The sequence below is a fragment of the Sphaerodactylus townsendi genome, linkage group LG01, assembly GCF_021028975.2.
Source record: "Sphaerodactylus townsendi isolate TG3544 linkage group LG01, MPM_Stown_v2.3, whole genome shotgun sequence".
Taxonomy (NCBI): domain Eukaryota; kingdom Metazoa; phylum Chordata; class Lepidosauria; order Squamata; family Sphaerodactylidae; genus Sphaerodactylus; species Sphaerodactylus townsendi.
The window spans coordinates 145,134,079-145,160,226 of record NC_059425.1 but is presented as its reverse complement, the minus strand read 5'-3'; positions in this window follow the sequence as shown (position 1 = coordinate 145,160,226).

Sequence of the window (26,148 nt, the reverse complement as noted above, 5' to 3'; positions counted from 1 at the left end):
AGATGAGTCTTCCAAGCTGTTAAGATTCTCATATTTGTGTCTGTGTGGCTAAAAAGGTAGCTCATTGAATTTTTAAAAAGAAAAATAGGAAAACTGTATATATTGCTGGAATGAGCAGGACCAACTGAATACTACTAAGCATCTTTTGGACTGAGCAGGTGCCCAGAATCAGAGCTTGCAGAGCAAATGTCCAGGGACAACCTTCAGCAAATGGCATCAGGGAGAATCCCTTCAGCTGCACACAAAATGTTGGGCACAAGCAGAGAATGAACCAGAGAGCAAAATGCTTGGATGGGAAAAATAAGATGCTTCCTGAGCTTTGCATTCTGCACAGCCAGGCAGGAGATGTCTTACAGGCAGCTTAGGGGAAAAGGTGCCCTTCGAAGCATTCTAAAAAAAAAACACGTCTTACGCTAAAATTAGGCATTCTGAGGACATCTTGGGAAGGAAGATGTGCACAGTGCCTTCTCAGGACACCCTTTTTTAGCATCTCCAGAACATCTTATTTAGGCTGTGTGAAACGGACCAATGACTTTCAAAAACTCTCATCATTAACAGTCTTACTCAGGTCTTGCAAACTGGAGATTGTGGCTTTCTTTATTGAATCAACCCATTTCACTCTGGGTCTTCCTTTCCTGCTGCTTTCATTTTTTTCTACAATTATAGTCTTTTCTAGTGACTTTCCCCATTCCTTTTGGACTTCCTGCCATTGACCAATCTGCAGGTTCTGATCTTTCTGGAATTCTTCTGCCAGGAGATGGGAGATTGCTAAAGAAACCTGTGGAATGGCACAGTGCCCTCTGGGAGAATCTTTCCTTTCCTATTGGGAGGGTTCCTGAAGGATTTGCTGGAGCATACACTTCTCTTCTGCTCCTCTTCCTCCACTTGTTAAAAAACAGTAGCTCGGTTCCCCATTTTTATAGATGATGTCCCCTCTACCTGAACTTGTGGAAAGTTATAGATGGAGCCAGGAAGAATCACACTAGTCTTATTCAAATTCTGCCAGAATCTAAATTTTATTTCTTTTGCAAACCACAACACCCAAACCCTCAGTTATAGAATACCATTGTGCCAATTGGACCAGGAAAAAAGATATATTGGCTAGTTCATATATTTTCTAAGTCCATGTTAAGTGATGAGGTAATTGTCTAATGGTTTAAAAATCGAAATTACTACAGTCAACTTTGCTGCCCAGAAACAAATATCCTCTTAAGGCTAAGCCATTTTTCTTGAGGTATGCATGCACTACATGCTTTGTTTCAATTTAAATGTCATGGCTTCCTCACAAGGGAACTGTAGTTCTGTGCATCTGGTTTGGCTGTCTAACACAGCTTGCTGCATTCTTATACAAACTACAGTTCCCCAAGTCACCTGGGGAAAGACATGACAGTTAACCTACTTTCAAAACAGTTGAAGTTCAGAATGTAGTTTTCCTTTTTTTTTACAAGCATAAGGAATTCAGCATTCTAGTTACACTTATGGAGGGCTAGGTGTAAACTGCATGAAGATTTGTCCTTAAGGCCATCAAAACTTGTAATACATATTATCAATGATTTATTCTGCCCTTATTGGGGTGTGTGGGGGGGAAAAAACCATCCACAATTTCAGAGTGAAATACAGCATAAATTTATGAGACATGGGCAATCTTTCTCTTTTCATAAATTGTTCATGGTGAACTGTTTGGAGGGTCTTGCAGGAGGATGTCTGTGGTGTTATAATGTTCATTGCTGGGAATAGCCCTCACCAGGAACTTAACTGAATTCTTGTTGTAATAAACCTTTATAGAATTCTTCAGGCCCTAATAGAATTTTTATGTATTACATTTAAAAAACAATGGGATGGAGAGAGAAGGAAACAGCCAAAGTAGCGGCCATTGTGTGCCCCTTCAGCTTCCTCCTCCCTCCTGGACCCAAACCTGTGAAAACAATGACCTTCTGGAAGCACCTATATCTTCCTTTGAGTTTATTAGGTATAGGTTCAAAATTTTTACTTTCAGCCCCATGCCAAAGGACATAGCCGCACCTTTGCTGTTTGATTTTTCACAAACTATATACGTGCATATAAGCTTGGTATTAAGCAACTATTAATATTAAGCACATGCATTAAGTCCCCTTTTCATCATTGTATCACTTAAACACTTTCAGGATTTCAATGTGAGTTCCACAAAACCACATTATTATTTTGACGAGCAAACAGGGGTTTGCACCCTGTGGTCTACAAATGACGATCAGTCATAAACAAACAAACAAATACAAACTATATATCCAGGCTACATATAATGCAAAAGTGCAAAATTTAATACAATAAGAAAAGTGCAAACATCTTGTAACAGACTACAAAACCAGCCAGAATTTCTAAGACGATTATACAGTCCACAATTGTGTAAGAAATCCAAATGTGGGATGAGTTTTCCACTGTTATCCAGTTCATGGTAAAATTATTCCACTTTCTCAACAATGGCTACAAACAATGCCTATGATGTATTGTTGAAGGCTTTCATGGCTGGAATCACTGGGGTGTTGTGCGGTTTCCAGGCTGTGTGGTTGTGTTCCAGTAGCATTTTTTCCTGTTTTGCCTACATCTGAGGATCCTCTGAAGATGCCAGCCACAGATGCAGGTGAAAAGTCAGTAGAAAATGCTACTAGAACACAGCCATACAGCCTGGAAACCACACAACACTCTGATGCCTATGATCTTTTTTAAAAAAATTAAAAATTCCCACAGTTAAACAAAGTTACACGCACGTTACCCAAACGTGGGAAGTCTCTTCCTTTAAGTTTGGGGAATTAGCAGGAGCAGACTCTTTGCAAAAGGCTGGGCAACATGAGACCTTGATTGCAGGGCTGGAGTGAGCCCTGCATCCCTGCCACACTCCGGAACACCCCAGAACACCCGCGGACCATTTCAGCCATGCCTCCGCCCACCCTGGAATGCCTTGGAACATCCCTGGAACACTCCCGCCATGCCCTTGCCACGCCCCCGCACCAGCATGCGCCAGTTGCTTCAAGCACCCCCCCCCCCGTCCCCTTGGCGCTACACCACTGCTTGATTGCCTATGTATATGAAAGTCAGATTCTGCAAGAAACTCACAGAATAGCAGATAAAGTTTAACAATTTTTATTAAGGGATAATGGGAGTACACAAGCACTCAATAAAAGCAGCAAAACACACTCATAGTTCTAAGATATAGACTGTTTTGAGGAGATAGGTCTGGAAAAGATAATGAACATATGGGGGACAATAAAAGTTATAATCACCTGATCTTGTAGCAGAATGGTCCAAGAAACAGAAATGAGTGACTCACTCTTAGATCTGGGAGAACAGCACAAAGAGATGTCCAGAGATACTGAACACCATTTATTTGGAGAGTGGACTTCTTGTAGGGAAAAACAGGCCCTCGGGGTTAATCAGAATGATCCTTAATCTCCCTGGACCAAGGGATTTCCTGCCCTTCCTGGGAAGGACAAGAGACGGGCATCAACCATAATTGTTGGGTCATTGGTCTAGTAGGTTGAGACATGAGCTTGAGGTTCCAGGCTCAGGAGTGTCTCCAAGGGAAAAATGAGCTGTTGAAATTACAGCTGTGAAACAATGACAATGCAAAATAAGATGGTTGTTAAAGGTATTCAAGAAGAAACAATAGTTAGTACAACACTGGGCAGATAAGTACATTAACTCATCCATGGCCTACACAGGGATGTGTACAGGGCCGAAAATGGACAGATGGTAAAGCAAAGTGGCTGAAGTTGACTTAATCCTGTCAGGAAGGGTGTGAGAGAGCATTAACCAAGTTGCTTTGGAACAGGGTTGTCAAATTCGTGGCCCATGAGCATTGGCTATACTGGCAAGGGCTGATGGGAATTGTAGTTCATGAACATCTGGAGGGCTGCAGGTTGGACACCTGTGCTTTGGAGGGACACAAGTTCAGAGCCAATGCCCAAAATAGGCTCCCCCATTTTGAACTGTGCTGCTAGGCAGCCCACGGGTTGGCTGAAGTGGTAGCAATGCCGCTGTATTCCAAAACACGATCCCTTTGGTCCACAGTAGGTTGGTCTGGCAACACACATAGGGAAAAAAAAGAACCCCCCCCCCAAAAAAAACAAATACAGCCAATTACACGCCATACAATAACTCACAGCTAACTTACCTTTGATTGAATGTTAACTGTAGGTTCCTGCAAATAGTTAAATATATTAGTTCTGTTATTAATTCATTTTTAAAGTATTCTAGTGTTTTCAATCTGTTGTTTTCTTTCATATTTCAAATTCTGCTACTACTTCTTTATTTTAATAGATTTTCAAAAGGTATTCCATAAAAGATTATCAGTTTTCTAAAAACAAAATTGTCCAAACTATTGTCCCTTAGTAGTGACATCAGTTTTGCCATTTCTGAATATTCTGTAGCTTTTCTAACCCAGTCCTCTTTTGTTGGTACCTCTTCATTCAGTTATGTATCCACTCTGTTCCAGAGATGTATGTTTAACCTCTAAAGAATAAGAGGATTCCCACCAAAAAGCACTGCAGATATTAAGATGTCTAAAAATTCCAGTTTATCCAGAAAGAATTATGTAGTTTGTATATATTTGTTTCCTTGTTAAAACCCTGTGGCATAGAGTAAAGAAAGTAGCTTCAGGAACCCCACTCTGTTAAAATTCTACCTCTTGTTACATGTAACAGTTTATCTGAGATCAATAAATTCTCAAAATAAAGTCTGTATTTATAATGCACTAACAACTCTCGATAAAAGCTGGGCAACCAGATTGCAGTGCTGGAGGGCTTCTTACTCCATACGGCAGTCTGTCTGTCTCTAGATAATAAAAAAGATGCACAGCGCCAATGTTTTGGGCATCACATTCTGTCCTGGAATGAGTGGTTTATGTTTGGAGCAGAAAGCAAAAACATTGGCTATTGAAGCATCATTACACATTTCAGTGGAATTATAACAGTAGTTGTTGCTGAGTGGTGTAACTAATCAGATCTCAGGGGCAGTTTACAATCATCAGAATCGAGCAATAAAACCTCTCCTGGATTGGATTAAGTTCACCCTGCAGATGGAGAGGGTCAAATTTTAATAGATCTCTCATCAACCCTTACATTTAGAGAGAAATATATGATTACATACAAAGAACCTTGAGAAGAAGGAAACGGTTTGCATAAGCTCATATATACTTTCTTATGCTGCCATGATGTATGTGTCATTCTGATCTTTTTTGTCTGGCTGGGTGTCGTTGCTGGTTTTCCTGCTTCATTTGTTTTAACTTGCAGCATTTCCCTCATGTGATGAAAAAAGTAAATTTTTGCTAGCAAGATATATGAGGAGAGAAAATGGCACAAAAATGGAGATTTGGTTCAATTTGCATAAAGTAGAAGCAGAACAAAATGGTGATTTTTTAAAAATCCAACTAGCGGGGTTTCAAAATTCAGTAACTATTCTTAATGCAAGTTCATGCAAGAAGAACATCTTTGTTTTTTCATGCAGATCCCTAGCATGAAATGTAAAACATACCATCTACGAACAAACAGCAGATTCTGCACGTCGAAGGGCACCTTTGCATCCAAGCTGCTGTATATTGTATATAATATCAACTATGTGTCTGTTACTGTATTTTTGTATGTGCAAGGGGAGATGGGGAAGTTCAAATATACCTCTTTCCCCTGCTTCAGACAGCCTTCCTGTCACCAAAGAAACACATAATTTTAGGTTGATTTTCTGCTTTGACCCTCCCCGCATCCCCCCATCTTTCTACAAGCACAGTAACATATGCAGCTCCAAAGAACAAAACTGTTATGGAAACAAGGTCTGTGCTTCTATAAGAAATAGTGTGTTTAACATATTGTTGCTTTTAAATTTTTCATTTTCTCGTTCTTGTTACAAGCTAAACTTAAAATAGTTATTAGAAAGTTCTCCTAAAGACTGAAAGAATATGCAGTGATTGACTCAAAGAGAAAATGATAGGCACATAAATGCTAAGGGGAAAAGTAGGCTGTCTGGTAAGAAAATGGGTTAGTAGTTGTAGTTAGGCAGTGCTTCTGTCAAGCGCATATTTACTAGTCACTCTGTCCTGCTGCCTTTCTCGTGTCCTGCTGTTCTGGGAAATTAAATAAAATAGTGAACCATCAGAACAAATAGTCAGATGTAAAGGTTTTGGCTTTCCACCTACTCTTGAATGTCAGACAAAATTCTTTCTGGAGTCAAAACATTTCCGATATTTACAAATGGCTGTTTTTCCAAGTCTAATCTTCATTAGTAAATTTCTAGCTGCATGTCTGTGCCTTATATTCAAGTATGAAAAATGATAGGAACTCAGCATTGAGACTATAGACACCCATATTCCTGTAACCAATAATGCGTCATATGTTTAGAATAAAGAGTATGAAACATATTTAAGTAATCTGTAAAACTTTGGAGAAATTTCAGATTTGCAATTTCATCGTTCCTTCCAAACTGGTTAATCTGTGATAAATTATACTCAAATATGGACCCTCCTCCCTTTTCTTTTGTGACGAAAGTGCATTTGAAAGAAGACTGCTATGGAGAAAGTTTAGACTGGTTATAAATGTGATGAGTCTTAACTGCAAGAACTGGTTGCTATGGAAACCTCTGGAATATAAACAGATTAAGTTGCAGCTCTGTGAATAATTTAAAACACCTGCTGGAGAAAGAGGTGCTGACATTTTAAAGAATCTACTTTTAAAAAAATCTGGAGCTAATTTCACCATATATGGTGCACTTGTAACAAAGCTAAACAATTCTGGATAGAAATACATTCAACAATTCAGAAGATCTTAAAGACTAATATTCAGATGAAAGCAAGGTTTTTCTTTTTGGTCTTACGGACAGACAGCTTAAAAAAAACCCATAGAACTTGGTTTTTATAGATAAAATTAGCAGCAAGAATATTATATTCACCAAAATAAAAAAAATGTTATTCATACCTACAACAGAAGAATGACTTGTGAAATTGTTGAGTTGGCAGAGATGATTAGTGAAAGGAACTTGGAACCTTGGAACTTTGATTAGTGAAAGGAACTTGGAACCCCCTGATAGACATTCTGTGTAAAATAGGAAAAATTAAATTGATGATTTGTGGACTTGAAGAATCAAAAAATAAGAAAATAGATATAACAGAGAAAAATGTGCACTTTATTAGTATTAATAAGTATTAATAAGTTAAGAATTATTTTTACAACTGTAACTAGAGAACAAGTAGCAAATTTTTAAGTGTGCTTATGCTTGATGCAGACAAAACCAGGAGCCCTCCCTTTCCCCTTGTTATATGCACTTTTGGTGTGTTTCTTTTTGTTTTAAAGTTTTAATAATAATAGAGTTTGGCTCTAAAGTTTTAATAATAATAAAGTTTTAGAATTTAAAAAAAATCATTCATGTAGTGATTTGTTTGGCCTAATCTGCATCTTTAACCAAAACAAAGCATAATTGGGTATTCTGCATATTTTGCCACAAGTGAGTTCATTTTGTTTGTAGGTATCACTCAGACATGAGCTAATCACCCAGCATGCTTAGTTCATCTGAATAACTTTGAATGCCTTGCAAAACTGCAAATGTGCAGATGCTGATCCAAACCAATCGTGGTACTAAAGTGAATACTGAAGAGAAGGATTTTATTAAAATTGTGTTTGACTAATTGCTATTGTTTATGATGGATTTAATTATCTAGTTAAACTGCTGCTGAATGCAGCAATTAAATTGCAAGTTAAAAGGGGTAGGGTGGAAAAAAACCCAGACTTTGAAGCAATACACATATGCAATCATCAAAATCTCAGTCCTCTGTTCACAACTCGATAATGCGGAACTACATTTGTTTGCAAATCAAGTCGACTTTGCCTCTCTTTGTGCCCTAATATAACTTCTGTTGTCTTTCTGCCCAGTCACACTGAGCTTAGACAGAAAGTTTCTTGGAATAGGTCCCATTCTTTTGCTTTTGTGTAATGTATACATTGACGATGAAAAAGCGAAAAAAATGAAAAAACAGCTACAATTTTGGTCAATTCCACTGGGATCAGGAGAAGGAAGAGGAACAAAACAAGTCTAGTCACTATGGAATGCGCTTTTGCAGCAACTTTCATGAATGATGATCTTTGTCTTTGGCTACCGTTTGAAGCTAATAATGTAAGGAAAGAGCAACTGTAAATGTATAAAATCTGTGGATGAATCAAACTGAGAAAAACCAGAATAGGTTGTGCTCGTGCTTATTCTCTGCAAATGTGATTTGGACTGTAACACAACTGCATGCATACCATATTACTAATTATTTAAAATATCTGTGGCTCATTCATAAAAAGATAGGGTTATCTCCAAACACAGGGGCAGAGTGGGTAGTACTCTAGTAATCCCAGTGTGCCTCGCAGGTACAAGGGGGATGATCTTTTCTGCAGTGCTCATTTACAGCACTAATGCTCTTTTAGACATAGCAGCTTTGCTTGGCATTTGGCAAAGAACATGAGAGATTATATTATCTGTATACCTCTCATGGTGATGAACAGAGGAATATTAATTTCAGGTAAAAGCCAAATGAAAAACTCAATAGAAAAATTAATGCAAGAGATCAATTTGAAGCAGCAATGCTTGGAAAGAAATGCTAGGGCAACCTTTTAAACATTATGTTAGGCCAATTTCTTGTTTTTCACACTTCCAATAGTTTTATTAAAGTCAACCAACCTCATTAAGAGATCCATGGAAATAGAAATGTGGGGAGCAGGCTGGTTTCTCTTCATCAACAAACTCAATCTATGTACCTTTTTTTGCATGTTTGTCTTCAGTTCTTCCATTGATCTCAGGCTCTTGCAGCCAACAGAACTTATCAGCAATCACAGAATATCATGAAGGTTATTAACCCATTATTGATATCAAGTTGGATCCAGAGGCATAGCTGGGTAAAATGGAGTCCAGGGTGGACTCCAAGTTTTCTGCCCCCCATGGACCCCCACGCTGCCACCATGCCCCACCCATGCCCAAATTACCTTAGCCCCTGGTGCGCTCCTGCCAGGCTATAGTACCCATAGATGCAAGGAGAAGCAAGCCCACTGCCGTTGTGCTGCCTCCACAGGGACAAGCTGGTAGGGGCTATGCCTCCCCTAGCCAGCAGAGAGGGAAAGAGGAAGGCCCTGCTGCACCCAATAGGGTCTATTGTGTGGCTCGAAGGCCACACCCTGGTATGCTCATTACATGAGTCCTCGGGGCTCTGGCTCAAGACGGTCTGCAGTGCGGCTGCTATAAACCACGGACTCCATTGCTCCGGAGTGGGGTGGGCCAGCAGTTCTCACAGCTCCTTGGTGGGGGAATTTTTTTCCACCCCGGGGAGATTAATAGTAAAAAACTTTGTTCTCTCTGCCTGGAAATTATTACTACGGCAGCTGCTTTCCAACCTGCTTTCCTGTCCAAGAAGCAGAAATGGGAAATTTTGGGATGGGGGCAAGAGATGGCGTATTGATCCACACAGTTATCCTCTAAAACTAAATAAATAGATTAGAAATATGCACAATTTTTCTCTGTATGAGTGTTTTGTCACCCCCCAAAACCCTGGTTCTCTGAAAGTATTTTTATAACACTCTTGCTTGCTCTCCCTGCAATGTGCAATCTGTTGCGCAGTTACTTGGAAGTCCAATCTGTTGCATAAAGTAGGAGTGACTTTTGGATCAGGGGAATTTTGAGGAGGGGGTCTTCCCCCACAGCTAATCTGGGTTGGGGGAGAGTCTTCACACAAAGAGGGCTGGGACAAGCAGCCTGTCTTGGCCCATCAAAGACTCTGGCCACCTGGCCCACCTGGACCCGTGCTTGCCACCTTAAGAGCCGGGGAATCCTGACCAGCTTCCAGCCTGCCACTCCTTCCAGCACCAGCCCAACCAAATCTGACACCACATCTCCTACCCGTCCCCCACCTGCTGATTTCATTCACTGTCCCTGGCATGCCAAAGGGAGGCAGGGCCAGGGAAAGGTGCCTTGCAGCAGCTTCTGATGGGCCTGGCAGGGCAGGGTGAGGGGGGAAAGAGGAGGGGGTGTGGTGGTGATTTTCCACCCCCAGGTGACCCCAACGGCTCTGCCCGGTGCACTTGTCCCCACCCGGCCCCTGGTAGCTACACCTCTGGTTGGATCCAATGCACATTTTCTGATGGTGAAGGACAGATACGAAGCCATTTGTCCCGTATCCCACATAAATACTTTAGACAACTTCATGGGTTTATTTAAATCAGCTGATATACATCATCTATTGAATTATGCTAATTCTTTTTTGCCAAGTTCCTCTTTCCACTGCAGACTCACACACTGCCCTATGGTGCATGTGCATGCAAAATGCTGACAAGTTGCAGCTGACTTATCATAAATCCATTGTGTTTTCAAGGTGGTTTGTCACTGCCTGCCTCTGCATAAAGACCCTGGACTACCTCCGGCAGCAAAGGTAGCCCTTCCAGGGCAGAGGCAAAATGACAGAGAAAAGGTACAGTTTATATAGGTTTTTCACTATATTGGTTGCATCAGTGAATACATTTCAAAGCATTCTTAAGCTTGTCAGAAGTTTGCAATAAACAGTCATTTACAGCAAGGTCGTTCCTGTCTCTCACCATGTGCAGATGCCATTATCAATACAAACTGCAACAGAGTCACTGAATCATGTCAAACAGGGGTATCAGAATAATAAACAAAGATATTTATGCATATACAACATCCTTGAGAAACAGATAACAAACACCAAATGCTAAAACAATTTGGAAACGATATGTTGACTCATGGGGTGCTACAGTCTGCACAGCACCGAGACCCAGCATTTGGATACTGAAGGCTGAGTTATATGTGTCCATGGTCTTTCTTCATCACTGAGCAGGAGGTTAACAGATACCATCTTTACTGAGGATAACAGGAATGGAAGACTCATTCATACCATCCCAGGGAGTGAACCTTAATTTCAGAAAGCAGATAGTCTGTTATCAGTATTGTTGTGTTAACATGAGAGGCCTCTTGTTATCATAAGGCCAACCAGTCAGGCAGGAAGAAAGTGTCACAGACTTCTGGCTCAGCCAGACCTTTATAATATAAAGCAGAATCAAAAACTCCTAATACAATTGTAACACAAGTGACAGATACAATATATTGAGTACAGAGAGTATATAAGGCATAGCCTAGACTAATACATAAGCAACTAGCTAATAAGCATAATACTGAGTGGTACAAAGATGTGTAAACTCATGCAAAACTAGGAAGGCAAGGAAGCTTAAAATCTAATCCTGGGATGACAGTACAATAAAATAAAAGCAACACAAGTGAAATTGGAGAATGAACAGTACATTGATACACAAGGCATGCAATTTTAGTTATTGGTTAATTAAACATTTATATCCCTCTTTTCAACTGAAACAGTCTTCAAGGTGGCTACCAAACAGTATACAATATAAACTAAAATCTGACTCACTTAAATTGCAACCCTGCCAAGCCAACCCAAAAACAATACCTTAGCATAAAAATATAAATGACCAAAAACCCCAGAACAAAATAAAACAAACCAGCAGCCAACCAAAGGAACATCAAAGGAACAAAGATATAAATAATTTACTTACAAAGACAAAAATAATTTACTCTTTATTTATGCATTACATTTTATTTTCTTCCATCATGAATTGTCAGGTGGTATATATAGGATTCCAACAGGTTTCCTATGCAGGAAATGGCAATCTCATACTTGAGGTAAGGATGTTGAATCATATGCATTGTAGCTAGGGATACCACAGATTTTTCAGTGGATCAGTGGAGGTGAACATACATTGTTTAACACTCATGATCAGATTGTGAACAGATTAAGGACACGTTCAAGTTACATTAAACAAACTGCTGACAAACACTTATTTTGCATCTCCCAATATGTCCCCTGAAGGGTATTCAGCAAATAATCTGCTGACAAACCCTGGCTTGCAAGATATCCAGCTGGCCTTGACCAGGATTATGGCATTTTCATCCCTGGCCTCAATTTGGTGGAACACTTTGTCCAGTGAGACCAGGGCTTTACAAGACTTGGTGCTGTTCCATAGGGCCTGTAAGACAGAGCTGCTTTACCAGGCATACAGTTCATGTAGCCAAGGCTTTCATCTGTCATACAGCCTCCCTCTCCTCTCTCCCTCCAGTTTTCTAGTTATTTCAATTGTCTGGGTTTTTGATTTTTATATCTTTAAGATGTTTTAGTAGCCAACTACGTTTTTAAAATTGTACTATAACATTTTTTGTACTATAACATTGTACTATAACATTCAGTCATTTGTACTATAACATTCAGTCTCTGGAACCAGCAGAGAGGAGTAGCAGCAGTGGAGAAGACTTGGCCAGGAAGAGCAGAGTGACCTGCTGGTGTTCATTTTGGAGGGCTTTTCTCAAAGCCACAGCTTTTAAAACAGTGTATTTTAACAGGGGTTATCTATTTTTCTCCTTGTAAGGCTCCTATGAGCTAAGGCTGCTGAATCTGGAAGGTGGGGGGCTTGTGAGGTTAACAGAGTTCATCTCTTGTTTCCTCTCACTGTCCACAAGGAGGGTGGGGCTTTTGTCCTGAGAAGTGGGGCTTTAGTTCAGTCTCTGGAACCAGCAGAGAGGAGTAGCAGCAGTGGAGAAGACTTGGCCAGGAAGAGCAGAGTGACCTGCTGGTGTTCATTTTGGAGGGCTTTTCTCAAAGCCACAGCTTTTAAAACAGTGTATTTTAACAAGGGTTATCTCTTTTTCTCCTTGTAAGGCTCCTATGAGCTAATTAAATTTTAATTAATTTTTTTAATTTTTTTTGTTTTTTAAATTAATAAGGACATATTTGACAGATAGTACGTGCAGATAGCTCCAGGGGGGCAGTGACTAAAAGCTTAATATTTAAATATCTTAACAAATCAGATATGAAGGCAGAAAGCCAGCAGGGGGATGGGGGCTTTCCAGTGTTTTGCACTAAGTGTCACATGTATGACTATCTGCCACTAGGACAGAAGTCGTGGGTGTGCCCTCGCTGCAATGAGCTCCTGGCACTCAAGGAACTTGTGCGTTCTCTTGAAGCCAAGGTGGCTTCTCTTGAAGCCAAGGTGGCAGACCTGGAGAAGCTGAAAGAGGCAGAGAGGGTGACAGACGAGGCTTTCAGGGACCTAACAGCCGGGTCCCACTCCCAAGGTGACATCTCTTCAGATGTCATGGAGAATGAAGGTCTTGGGGACGGAGGGTGCTAGTCTGAGGTGGGGGAAGATGCTCCCTTAGATGGGATCCCTTCCTTAACTGGTGATCAGCTATCCTCTCGCACTGAGGATACCCCTCGGGGAGGTGGGGGGGCTCCTTGGAGTGGGTGATTCGATCATTAGAAGTGTAGAGCGTTGGGTGTGTGAGTATTGATGACCGCCTTAATGGTGACTTACTGCCTGCACCACAAGGTGCAGAAAGGTTGCCCGGATGTATCCAGCTTACGATCCTAGGAAATGAGAAGCTTTTAGAGCAGTGCTGGGGTGGAGTCAGCAGTTGTTGAGTCCACATTGGCACCAAGCGACGATGAGGAAATGTAGCAGAGGGAGGTTCTGGAAGCTAAATTTAGGCTGCTAGGAAACAGGTTGAAGTCCAGGACCTCCAAGGTGGCATTCTCAGAAATGCTACCCGTTCCATGCGCAGGGCGAGCTAGGCAAGCGGAGATACAGGGTCTCAATGCGTGGATGAGAAGGTGGTGTAAGGCAGAGGGTTTCAGATTTGTCAGGAACTGGGGAACCTTTTGGGACAAGGCAGGCCTGTACAAATGGGACGGGCTTCATCTTAACCAAAGAGGAACCAGGCTGCTGGCGCTCAACATTAAAAAGGTGGCAGAACAGCTTTTAAACTGATCACTGGGGGAAAGCCGACAGGATCTGAGGTGACTTCGGTTCGGAATACATATCTATGGGGATGCAGACAGAGAGGGAGGTTTTTCTAAATCAACCACATACAAGCGAGGAACATAGCAATGTGCATGTGACAAGGGATAGTGTCTACAAAAGACTTGAGGGTAAAGCACATAAATCCCAGGTTAAGGACAGAGACAGGGTATACAGGTGTCTCTATGCTAATAGTAGAAGCATTCGACCTAAAATGGGGGAGCTAGAGTACAGAGTTTGCATCTGTCTTCACCCAAGAGGAGGTGAGGAACATTCCTGCACCTGAACCAAGCTTCTTAGGAGGCGAATCCGAGGAACTAGCGAAGACAGTGGTAGACAAGGAAGAAGTTCTGGCAGCCATTGATAAACTAAATGTTACCAAATCCCCTGGCCCAGATTGCATTCACCCAAGAATTCTTAAAGAGCTCAAGCATGAAATTGCTGATCTTCTCACTTTAATATGCAACTTATCCCTGAAATCAGGCTCCATCCCTGAAGACTGGAAGATGGCCAATGTCACACCAATCTTTAAGAAAGGATCTAGGGGGGACCCGGGAAATTACAGGCCAGTCAGTTTGACATCTGTTCCTGGTAAATTAGTAGAATCTATCATTAAAGATAAAATTATAAAACATGTAGAAAAGCAAGACCTGCTTAGAAAGAGTCAGCATGGCTTTTGCAGAGGCAAATCCTGTCTTACAAACTTACTAGAGTTCTTTGAGGGTGTAAACAGACATTTGGATAAGGGGGAACTGGTGGACATTGTCTACTTGGATTTCCAAAAGGCTTTTGACAAAGTTCCTCACCAGAGACTGTTGAGAAAACTGAGCAATGAAGGAATAAGAGGGGAAGTCCTCCTATGGATTAAAAACTGGTTGAGAAACAGGAAACAAAGAGTGGGTGTAAATGGGAAGTTCTCACAATGGAGAGATGTCAGGAGTGGTGTCCCCCAAGGATCCGTTTTGGGACCAGTGCTCTTTAACCTATTCATAAATGACCTGGAAGTAGGGGTGGGTAGCGTGGTGGCCAAGTTTGCAGATGATACCAAATTATGTAGGGTAGCAAGAACCACAAAGGATTGCGAAGAGCTCCAAGCGGACCTTGATAAATTAGGTGAGTGGGCCCAGAAATGGCAAATGCAGTTCAATGTAGCAAAATGTAAAGTGATGCACATATGGGGCAAAAAAATCCAAACTTCACATACACGCTACAGGGGTCAGTGCTATCAGTCTGAAAAGACCAGGAAGAGAAGAGGGATTTAAGTCTTAGTTGATAGTTCCATGGGAATGTCAACTCAATGCATGGCAGCTGTAAAAGGGCAAACTCTATGCTGGGGATCATTAGAAAAGGAATTGAGAATAAAACTGCAAAGATTGTCATGCCCTTATATAAAGCAGTGGTGCGACCGCACTTGGAGTACTGTGTCCAGTTCTGGTCACCGCACATCTCCAAAAAGGATATTGAGGAGATAGAAAAAAAGAAGTGCAGAGAGAAAGGGCAGAAAGCAAAAGGATGATTGAGGGACTGGAGCACCTTCCCTATGAGGAGAGGCTGACAGCGTTTGGGACTCTTTGTAGCTTGGAGAGGAAGGCTGAGGGGGGATATGATTGAAGTCTATAAAATTATGCATGGGGTAGAAAATGTTTGACAGAGAGAAATTTTTCTCTCTTTCTCACAATACTAGAGAACCAGGGCATTCATTGAAAATGCTGGGGGGGGAAGAATTACAGGACTAATAGAAACACTTCTTCGCATAGCGTGTGATTGGTGTTTGGAATATATGCTGCCACAGGGAGGTGAGTGATGGCCACTAACCTGGATAGCAACTTTACAAAGGGGGGCTTGGACAAACAGATTTATGGAGGAGAAGTCGATCTATGGCTACCAATCTTGATCCTCCTTGATCTGAGATTGCAAATGCCTTAGCAGACCAGGTGATCGGGAGCAACAGCTGCAGAAGGCCATTGCGTTCACATCCTACATGTGAGCTCCCAAAGGCACCTGGTGGGCCACTGCGAGTAGCAGAGAGCTGGACTAGATGGACTTTGGTCTGATCCAGCTGGCTTGTTCTTATGTTCTTATGTTCTTATGTTCTTTTTTTACTGTTTGTAATATGTTCAAAGTCGCCCCGAGCTTGTGAGGGAAAGGCAGTGTACAAAAATAAATAAATAGCTGTTGTGACTGATTAGTAGACTCTTATGGGATTAATTTGCAAAGGTGCAGTTAGCCAGAGCAAAACATCACAGTAACAGCCAGAGCACAACCTGATTGGCTGGGCTGTGACCATTCCCTTTTGTGATAAAAGGTGGGTGAACTAGGAGTGTGCTTGACTGCGGGTGGAAAGTTTTCCCTCAATCTTCTTGTTTTCCATGACTTTCTCTGGATAATGTTTGGTGTTTGTTCATTTGGATTCAAAAGTCACACAATCTTCTTGTTGGGAAGCAGGGAGCAGTTGAGAGCAGCAGTGGCGTAGTGGTTAAGAGCAGGTGCATTCTAATCTGGAGGAACCGGGTTTGATTCCCCGCTCTGCTGCCTGAGATGTGGAGACTTATCTGGGGAATTCAGATTAGCCTGTGCACTCCCACACATGCCAGCTGGGTGATGGTGGGCTAGTCACAGCTCTATGAAGCTCTCCTAGCCCCACCTACCTCACAGGGTGTTTGTTGTGAAGGGGGAAGGGCAAGGAGATTGTAAGCTCCTTTGAGTCTCCTATAGGAGAGAAAGGTGGGATATGAATCCAAACTCCTCCTCCTCCTCCTCCTCCTCCTCCTCCTCCTCCTCCTCTTCTTCTTCAAGAGGCACCTGTGGATGAATAAATCTGTTCTGAAAAACTGTGCTGTAACATCTGAGAAAGAAATAACTACCTGTGAAACCTAAATGCTTTTGAAACCTCTCTGTTCCATCTGAGAAGTTAACCCAGTCTGTAAATAAAATTTAGTTTTGTTTTAAACTTTACCAAGTACCAGTGTGACTGATTGAGAGAAAGGGGCAGTGCCTGTACGTTTTAAAAATTCATCCCCCCAAAACAGTTTGCCTTCTTTTTTCCCAGAAGGCTCTGTTTTCTCCTCAGACTGAGAAGGGAGGTTGGTGCAGCTGTTTGACAGAAACTAGCTCCCAGCTTATCATGTGATCAGCTGGATGTCAGAAACTTATGTACACTGCCCCCATATCAAAATAGATACAGTAAAATTGCAAAAGGGATTTCTTCTCCTTGCTCCTATGAGTGGGCTGGGATAGAAGCAATGGTATTTGATCTTTATGTTACAAAAGGAAGATGAGGAAAGGTTCATTTATCTTTTTCCCCCGGCAGCTGAAGCTGACTATTTAGGGTAGGGAGAAGAGAAGATAAACTAGCTGGGTTTCTGATCACCCCCACTTGCTGTATGCTGCATTTCAGCAAATCTGGGAAGCAGCAAATTTTCCAGTATGGGAGCTCAGAAGAACTCAAATTCCAGCTGATTAGCTGGGCACGGACTTCTGATTGCTCCCCCTAAAAACTTTGCTGGCTATGAAGCAACATTTCCCCAGCAGGGGATCAGACACAAAGGCCCCTTCTGCACAGGTCAGGGAGATAAGCTCACACTGGTGTACTTGACTCTGGAGTGGAGCCCTGGGACCATTTGCACACGCCCTGGAACCACAGATGTGCCTTTGCGTGGAGGCGTGTCCATGGTTCCCTTCCCCGCCACCTCTCTGCTCATCTCTACTCACCTCTGCTTCGCAGGCAGGCAGGGCCAACCCCCTGGGCCATGGGATGACCCCTTTCCCCCTGATGGTTCTGTGAACAGGAGCTGGGAAGAGGGTTGTGCAAGAATAGCTCCATGAGCAATTCGTCTGTTTACAGCAGCTGACAGCTGAGGCCGTTCACTTGGGCGCTGCTGTGCTCTGCTGTAAAACAAAAAAGTGATTCTCGTATAACCCCCTCAGAGGTTGCTGGCACGGGTTAAGGGCAGTTTATGTGTTTATACTGCCCCCAACCCAGCTTTATTGGTCATTGCGGAAGGGGCATGATTCTCAGTTGATCCCTCATCAGCTGAAAGTTGGCTTCTGATGTCTGCAATTAGTCTGTTTCTGCAAGTAAGAATATGGTGGGCACAGGTGAACAATCCTTTGTTTAATTGGCTGCTATCATCACTGGAGAATAGAAAATGAACTGGCAGGTGTTTAAGCAGTGATCTCAAAGTTGCATCTCAAAGCTCAGTTTTGAGCCAGTGATGAAGTTTCCTTAAAGAAATAGCAAAACAAATTTTCTGGGGAAGGGGTCTTAAAGAAACTTGTAGTGAATTGTAATTTTCTGGTATTTGTGAGTTTAACAAGTTGCTTTAAAAACAGCTAAAATGGAGAATAGTACACAAATCTCTGAATGTTAGGATAAAGAGAAGTGACAGAAGCACACATCTCTGAAAGAGATAAGGAGGATTATACAGATTTCTGATAAGACTCCACTTAGACTGCTACAATAAGTTCTGCTGTGTGTTGTCAAAGAGATATGGTAGCACTTGAGAACAGAATATAGCATGTGCAATAGGGGTTTATACCTGAATCTCAAGGGCTAAGGAATGCTCTGAATAACCTCCATCAATGTATCCCAAATGGGAAAAAAAGATTTAATAGACGTTTAGAAAATCTTTCAGACTACGATATTATCTATTGGAACTGCTATTCTGAGATTCTGAAAGATCAGACAAGGGGGCATAATGAAATAAATATGACCAAATTTTCTGCAGATAAGAAAAGGATTCCCCTTTCCTTCAGCAAGGGAGAAAGTAGCCCTGCACCAGTTTTCCTCCCTCCTTGAATTCAGGATAAAATAATTTTTCTTTTAAAAAGTGGAACTTGTGTACTTTCTCTTCACAATTGAAGTTTCTCTGTGTTATCACATTCAACATGTCCACATTTAAAATTTAAATTTTCATTGTAGGTTGGCTAAAATCTCCCACCCAAAGTGCTAAATGAATGAAGACATGTGGAGAGCATAACTTATGTGACCGTTCTGACAGGTGCTGGACTGGTTCCCAGCAGTAATGTAAGTACACAAAGTGGCTCATTTTCTCAGCCACCCCATTTCCAGAAAGCTACACTGGGAAGTCATATCTGTAATTGCACTGTCATGTAATTGCACTGGTTATTTTCTTTGCATGGTTATACCCACAAGTCTTTGGAGAATGTTATAACAAGTAAACCAACGCACTAGACTAGGGCATAGAGAATTAGCTTGTAACATATTTGTGTCCTATGATGTATCAAGTGGTTTTTTAAAGCATTATTCTCGTTGAACTTCCTTATTCAGTGCCCATTTGCTTACATGACCAAGCACTTTATGTTGATACACCTGACAGTTTCCTAAGCCTTGTCAAAAAGGAAACATAAAAAACACAGCATATTGATTGTACTTCCTCTAAAATCACACATACGGCCTCTATTCCACAACACAGGCTAAAATAATGTGTGATTTTAGAGGAAGTACAATCAATATGCTGTGTTCTTTATGTTTCCTTTTTGACAAGACTTAGGAAACTGTCAGGTGTATTAACATAAAGTGCCTGGATTCAGTAAAAATTACCCCACCCTTTTATTAGTGAATATATCACTGTATCTGACTCTCTGTATATAGAAGTCAATTCAGTGCACAAAAACATAAGCCACAGTTAATTATACATCTGAATATCTTTATGCAAATTAAAATATTAAGAGAGGCTTGCATTGAACCAGTATGTTCAAAATATGAAATAATTGCCTATAAATGGTTTGTAAGTAGCTGTTCGAAAAGTATTAATGTCAAGTTTCAGTGTGACTTGAGCATGCTAAGAAGTAAAGTACTTTTTTTGTTATTTCCTGTTCCACTTGTTCTGACTTGGATGGTCCAGGGTAGCCTGATCTTGTCAAATCTCAGAAGCAAAGCTGAGTTGGTCATGGTTAGTATTTAGATAAGAGACCACCAAGGAAGTCCAGGGTTGCTATGCTGAAGCAGGCAATAACAAACTACTTTTGTAAGTCCCTTGCCTTGAAAACTTTATGGGTTTTCTATAAATCCATTGCATAGTGACAATACTTTCCACCTCCACCATCCGACCGAAACTAGTTCATTTGATTGATGGCTGTATCATCTAACAGTTCTGATTTCTAGTTTTTCCATGATTTTGGCCATTCCTGCTATATCCCTTAAGTTATATCAGGATCACACACACTTTCATTCCTTTTCTATTTGGATTTTATTTGCTCCTGAACCCTACCACTCAAACCACCACTACCCATCACTAATGTGCACTGAATTGACTTCTATATACAGAGGGTTAGATACAGTGATATATTCACTAATAAAAGGGTGGGGTAATTTTTGCTGATTCCTTCCCTCTAGTGCAGCCCTCCAATGCAATGCTCATGCTTTCCTCTGGGGTATCCCTTCCCTTAGGAGTAGCACCTGTGAAAGTATCTTCAGCTGCAATTGGATGGGAGAGGTGAGTCTGCCCCAGATGGCTGGCCTAAAACTTCTACAAAAGTTATTATGGATAGTGAAATTAGATCTAATTTATCTTGTTAGATCTTTCTCCCCAATCACATTTCCAAATGAGAACCAGCATTAAGTGAGTTACTTAGATGAAGAAAAGCACAGTCTCCAAAGAAATTCCCCTTGATGTATATAATTAAGTGCCTTGTTAAAGTCAACTCTAGTGATTCTTTCCTGCTAAAACAATATTTTCTGCTAATTTATTCTCATTAAGGAGAATGTCACAGGGTCAGTTGTTTGCCTGCTCATCTTTCTTTGAACTTTTCTTTTAAAGCTAAATTTCAAGTGGCATAAATGCACGCTATTTGAACACTAGGAGTACAGATTTCTGTTTTGAAACTTATTATATTATTAAATTAAGAGCCTGAAGCTGTTCTCGCCTCTCGCTAACCCCGTAGCTCACACTATTATTTTGCAGGGGTTCTGACCCTGTATGTTCCAAAGACTAGGCCCAAAAGCAGCATTTGGCCATATTTTCCTCTTAAAATGTTCAGCATTTTCAATAAATTTGCTTGAAAAGGTAACTGTTTTTTAAATAATTCAGTTCAGACACCTGAACTGAACCACGAGGAAAGGCAGGATATATAAATGTTTTAATTAATTAGTTAATTAAAAACATGCACCATTTGGCTATTATTTAGTTCAAATGTCTTAGCCTGACTAGATATTGTCTTCTTCTGCTTCTTGACCAGGCCAGTTAGGGTTGCTAACCTCCAGGGGTTGACTGGAGGTCTCCCAGGATTACAACTAATCTTCAGTCTTCAGAAAACAGTTCTTCTGGGAAAAAAATGGCTGCTTTGGAAAGTGGATGCTATGGATTACCCTCTGCTGATGTTCCTCCCCTCCCAAAACGATGCCTTCTTTAGGCTCCACCCCCTTCTAAATATTCAGCCATTTCCCAACCCAAAATGGTAACCCTAATGACAGTCTTTTATCTCACTTTTTCTGGCCACTTCAAATTCCTGCCCACTGGCCTGATTCTTGAGGATACCCTTCCTTCTAAGGAGACTACAACACAAGACACCTTTTCTCCACAGGAAGTTGCTGCTGGCTATCAATCACTCTGTCTATTCTTCAACTACCCCTGCAGACCTTTCTTGTTCTTCCCTGTGTCGTGCAGCTGCTTTAGGAATCTACCCCTATTCTCTCCATTTCGCTTGGGGTTAGGGTGCTCTAGAGTATGCCAGACCAGCTCCACCCCTTCTCTCCTAGGGTCAAGCCAGTCTGTGGTGTGCCATACTAGCTCCTCTCAGGGGTGTGACAAGAAGTGAGGCTTCCTTATATACTACCCAGAGAATATTACCATGATAAGCTGAAATAAAAAGTTTTATTCTATCTCCTGCTCTTAACTATCCTCCATAAAATTGCCCGTGTGAAAATTAAGGGTATTATAAATCAAGACATTCATTTTTATTATTATAGATTTAATTCAATTATACCCAACCTTTCTCCCCACTGTGGGCCCAAAACAGCTTGTATCATAATCTTCTCGTCCACATTGTCCTCGTGACAGAATCCATACACAGTAGGTTAGGCTGAGTGTGTGTGATGGATTTAAGGTCACTCAGCAAGAGATAATCTAGCCAGGATATTCCAGTTCCCTTCATTTGGAAGCTGAAGATACTTTCACAAGTGCTACTCCTAAGGGAAGCATGAGCATTGTGTTGGACGGATGCACTAGAGGGAAGGAATCAGCAAAAATTACCCCACCCTTTTATTAGTGAATATATCACTGTATCTAACACTGTATATAGAAGCCAATTCAGTTCGCTTCAAATCTCCATAATAGTTCCTAAACTGATAGTTACTTTTGAAACCCCTGGCTTTATTTTCAGATTTTTGCCTACTATAGAATATCTTAAATTCCCTTGCACGTATTGAGGGAGATCTGGAGGCAACATAAGCTATGTTCTGATTTCCTTCACTTTCGGCTGTATAACTCCCTTGATCATCCTGAATTTGATAGCCAATTTTCAGATGTCAAGCTTTATTTTTGGATGTGTGAATGTTTGTCACAAACAGCAAACCACTACAAATCTCAGTGGGCTGGGGGTCTAGAGATAATGGATACAAGAAGTTCTGATTCCCTTCATTTTTAGCACTGCAACTTTCACAATTAGCCTGTAGCTGGTGGCCAGTTTTGAGCATCCTTATTTACTCTCTGATGAGTTTGTCTGGCACAAACAGACAGATGGCATTAGACCTCAGAAGTTGTGTGTTATTTCATTGGTTAACCAATAGGACTTGCTAACAAGGGTAGTCTTTTCTCTCTATGTATAAATTTAAAAAAAGAAAAAAGTGTCCCTTTTAAACAAAGCATATCTGTCCATGTAGTACTACCATTGAATCTGTGGATAATCTAAATTGCATCTGCATTTCTCTTTAGCTTGTGCTTAGTTGTATTACTTTAATAGTAGAAAATAATCTCTTCAGACTTGAGCGTCACTATGCTACGATATTAAACACTAAAAAAATAATGTCAGGGTCTTCACACATGTATCAGACCTGCTTCACAGGAATGTAATGAATGAAGCAACTGAGGCTGCATTCATCTATCTTGCTTGGTACAACAAACCATGGGATGAACATTACAAGCTCTTCGACTGATTGACTGAAGGAAAAGACAGCTGTCAGAAGTCATAGATGCATATGAGAAAGCCCTGCAGGAACACAAGTGTGATCATCTGGGGCTCCTGAGTCTATATTATTGTCCCATGAGATAACAGCTGCTTGAGAGAACATTTATACCAGGAAAGCCAAGTCATCTTTCCCTGCAAAAGCTGTAGAATGAGAAATGCATTTGTGATCTCAATGGAAGACATATATGCATGAAAGGTACATCAGGTTAACAACCAAACCACCCACATTTAAGACATCATGTAGCTGTATGAAAGACAGGAATAAGTTAGAAACAATGGCATGTGTCCAGAAACTTTAGAGAGATGTTCAAGCCATCTGGCATATCCAGAGGGTTTTTTAAAAACTGTTTTCATTTGAACTGTAGGTCTTTCTGCTATATCATACATAGTTATTGAAAGTCAATTTCAAAAGCAGTATGTGCCCTGTGGTATTGTTGGAGGAGGGGGTCAAAGTATTTTTTATGCATGCATGCATGCATGCATGCATGCATGCAACTAGTTGTAAGGTATATGGAATCCCTGTCAACCATATTAAGGCAAGATCAGTTTTATGATCCAGCTAAGATGTCCATGTACTACCACAAATAGCAGCTCCTCTGCAATTTTGGTTCTTTTCATAAAACTTTTATGCAAAAACTCCGCCTCCACACAGAGGGGGTAACCAGCCAAGGCCCGTTCTAATGAAGGCAGACGAACTGGAGTGGGGGCCAGGAAGCAGACAAGAGGAGGATCAAAGTCATGGCTTGGAGGCTGCCCTGGACCCTCCCTGGCTGCTCACCTCCTTATGCAAGCCATTGGTGCCAGGGGACCAGCCGGACCGAAAGGGCTGGTGCAAGGGGACCTTAGCACACTGGCTACGGGAATAAGCCATGAAGCACTCGCTACACACATGCTCGTATCTGCATTTCGGCCTGTGGCAAGCCCCTTTGTTAAAGTCCCAACAGGTTAATCTGACCAGGAACTTGCTCGGGCCTGGCAATCTATGGCTTCCTTCGCTCTGGGGGCCAGCCTCACCCAGGGTTTTGGACAAGGCATGAACCGTGACCACCCATGTCTGATCATGGATGAGGTCCCAATGGAACCCACTCCTATGCGAAGCACTACGCCGCACCTCCTCATCACAAGAAATGTTGGCAATGTCACCCACTAAGGCCCTGGCTTGAAGAACGTGATTCATATGGGCCGCTAGGTGCCAGCTGGGGGCCAGGTAAGCCATGGCAATTAAGGTCAAATACTCCCCCAAACTCCTGAGCCAATTATCGAAGGTACGATCTATGCCCTCCTTGCTCCATTTTTTCTTATTCTTGCTAGAACTCATCAGCCCCGGATCATCTTCAGTCTTAACACACCAGAAAACATCCATGAAATACCCATCAAGTATCCTCTCTCTGAGCTTCTTTGGGAGGTGCGAGCCGGGAGGGTTCCCGGGATCCCAGGATGAGATAGACCCCACTGACCCAGGGAGCACTGCAAAACCCGCCTGGGAAGTTCACCTGTGCGCAAGCCATTCCAGGAGGATGGGGACCCCTTCCCTAAGCCTCCAATAATTCCCATCCACTCGCACGGAACACTCATCTGAAGACTCACCTGAGGAAGAAGAACTGGGAGACTGACAACTCGAACCAGTACGTTGTGCCGAACAATGTCTGCCACGGCCCCGCCCTATTGGCCTACTGGAGACCTCCTGTGAAGAGGCCGCCGACCCAAGCTCCCACCCAGCTGGCATCCCCATGGAGGGTGGTGCCATGCCAAGGACGTGGACCAACTCACTCACCGTAGGCTGGTCTAAGTTTAATAAAGTGCTTGTCAGGCCCTGATGTATAGGGGCAACCTATTCCCTGACCAGGGAATAATATAAGGGAAAGGGCCACCCACAGGGGTGGGTTGGGCCACATGAGCTGGACCTGGGCTTCCTATGGCTTGTAATGAATGCACAGGCGTACTACAACCCGGCCACACCATTACCAATGGTGGGGAGGTGAAGCTTGGAGGTAATTGTGCAGCGACTGGCAAAGAGGTCAACAGCACCGTGGGGATAGTCCCCCTGTCTTGCCGTGGAGCTGCAGGCTCCTGAGCCCTTCAGGCAGCGAGGGGCACATACGCCGGTGGCCATACACCCAGCCTTGAAAGATAACACCTAGTATGGGGCCTGGGTATGCCACCAGACTGAACGCCCAGGGCTCCACCCCCTGCACCCTCCCCTGCAGAGGCCCACACTGTTTCAGTGACTGCACGTTTCTTTGCGTTTCTTCGGCCACTTATGCTGAGCCCCAGACCACTGAAACCAAACAGTAGGAGGAAATGTGCAAGGAGGAAGATACCTCCCTGAATCCCACAGGTACAAAAAAACTTTACTTGCAAGCGTCAACTTGCCCTCTCAGACGGCCTAGCTTCCCGAAAACAGTAAGCGTCGTCTACTTTGCTCCAGGCGTCGAAGAAGGCCGGAGCAACTGCGTGCTGCCTAATATAGAGAGAGTGTGCGCCGCCCCTTGCGCTCATGTGCCAACGCGATCAGGCTGGGTATGGCTCAGCTGCCCAGACAGCCCAGGGCACACCATGCTTATCGCTCCGGAGCTCACCATGTACCCTGCCCCATGTCGCAATTACAGCCTAGTTGACTCTTTGAAGGTACCTTTAAAGCTATGATGCCACAATATGAGAATCAGCTGTGGTTCACATATTGTGACGTTGTAGCTTCAAGATTTCTCATTTAAAACAAAACTTAGGGATTGAGGCTTAACACCTCTTGACACTGTGAGGGTAGATGAAGCCAGCTATATCGCTGTCTTATTTTGGAGCCAAAATAAGCCAAAATTTGGCTTTGCTCAGAATTCCATAAGCTATGGTTAGCAATCTTCTAGTTCAGGGAGGTTTAAATGATGTATACCAGCCATTAATAAACTAATATTGGGGTTACAATATAAACAAAAAGTAATTGGTACAATATAAATAAAAGCAATTTGATGAGGGATTTCAAGGAAAAGATGAATGGGTTACTGCATTTTTACAACTATAGAAACAACACACACACATACTGTAGAATAACAAAACCACCGTTTCATGCCACTATATTTTAATATAGCCTGTCCATGACCTGTGACATCCAGGATTTGCTGTAAACTTAAAGTGGACATTGGTT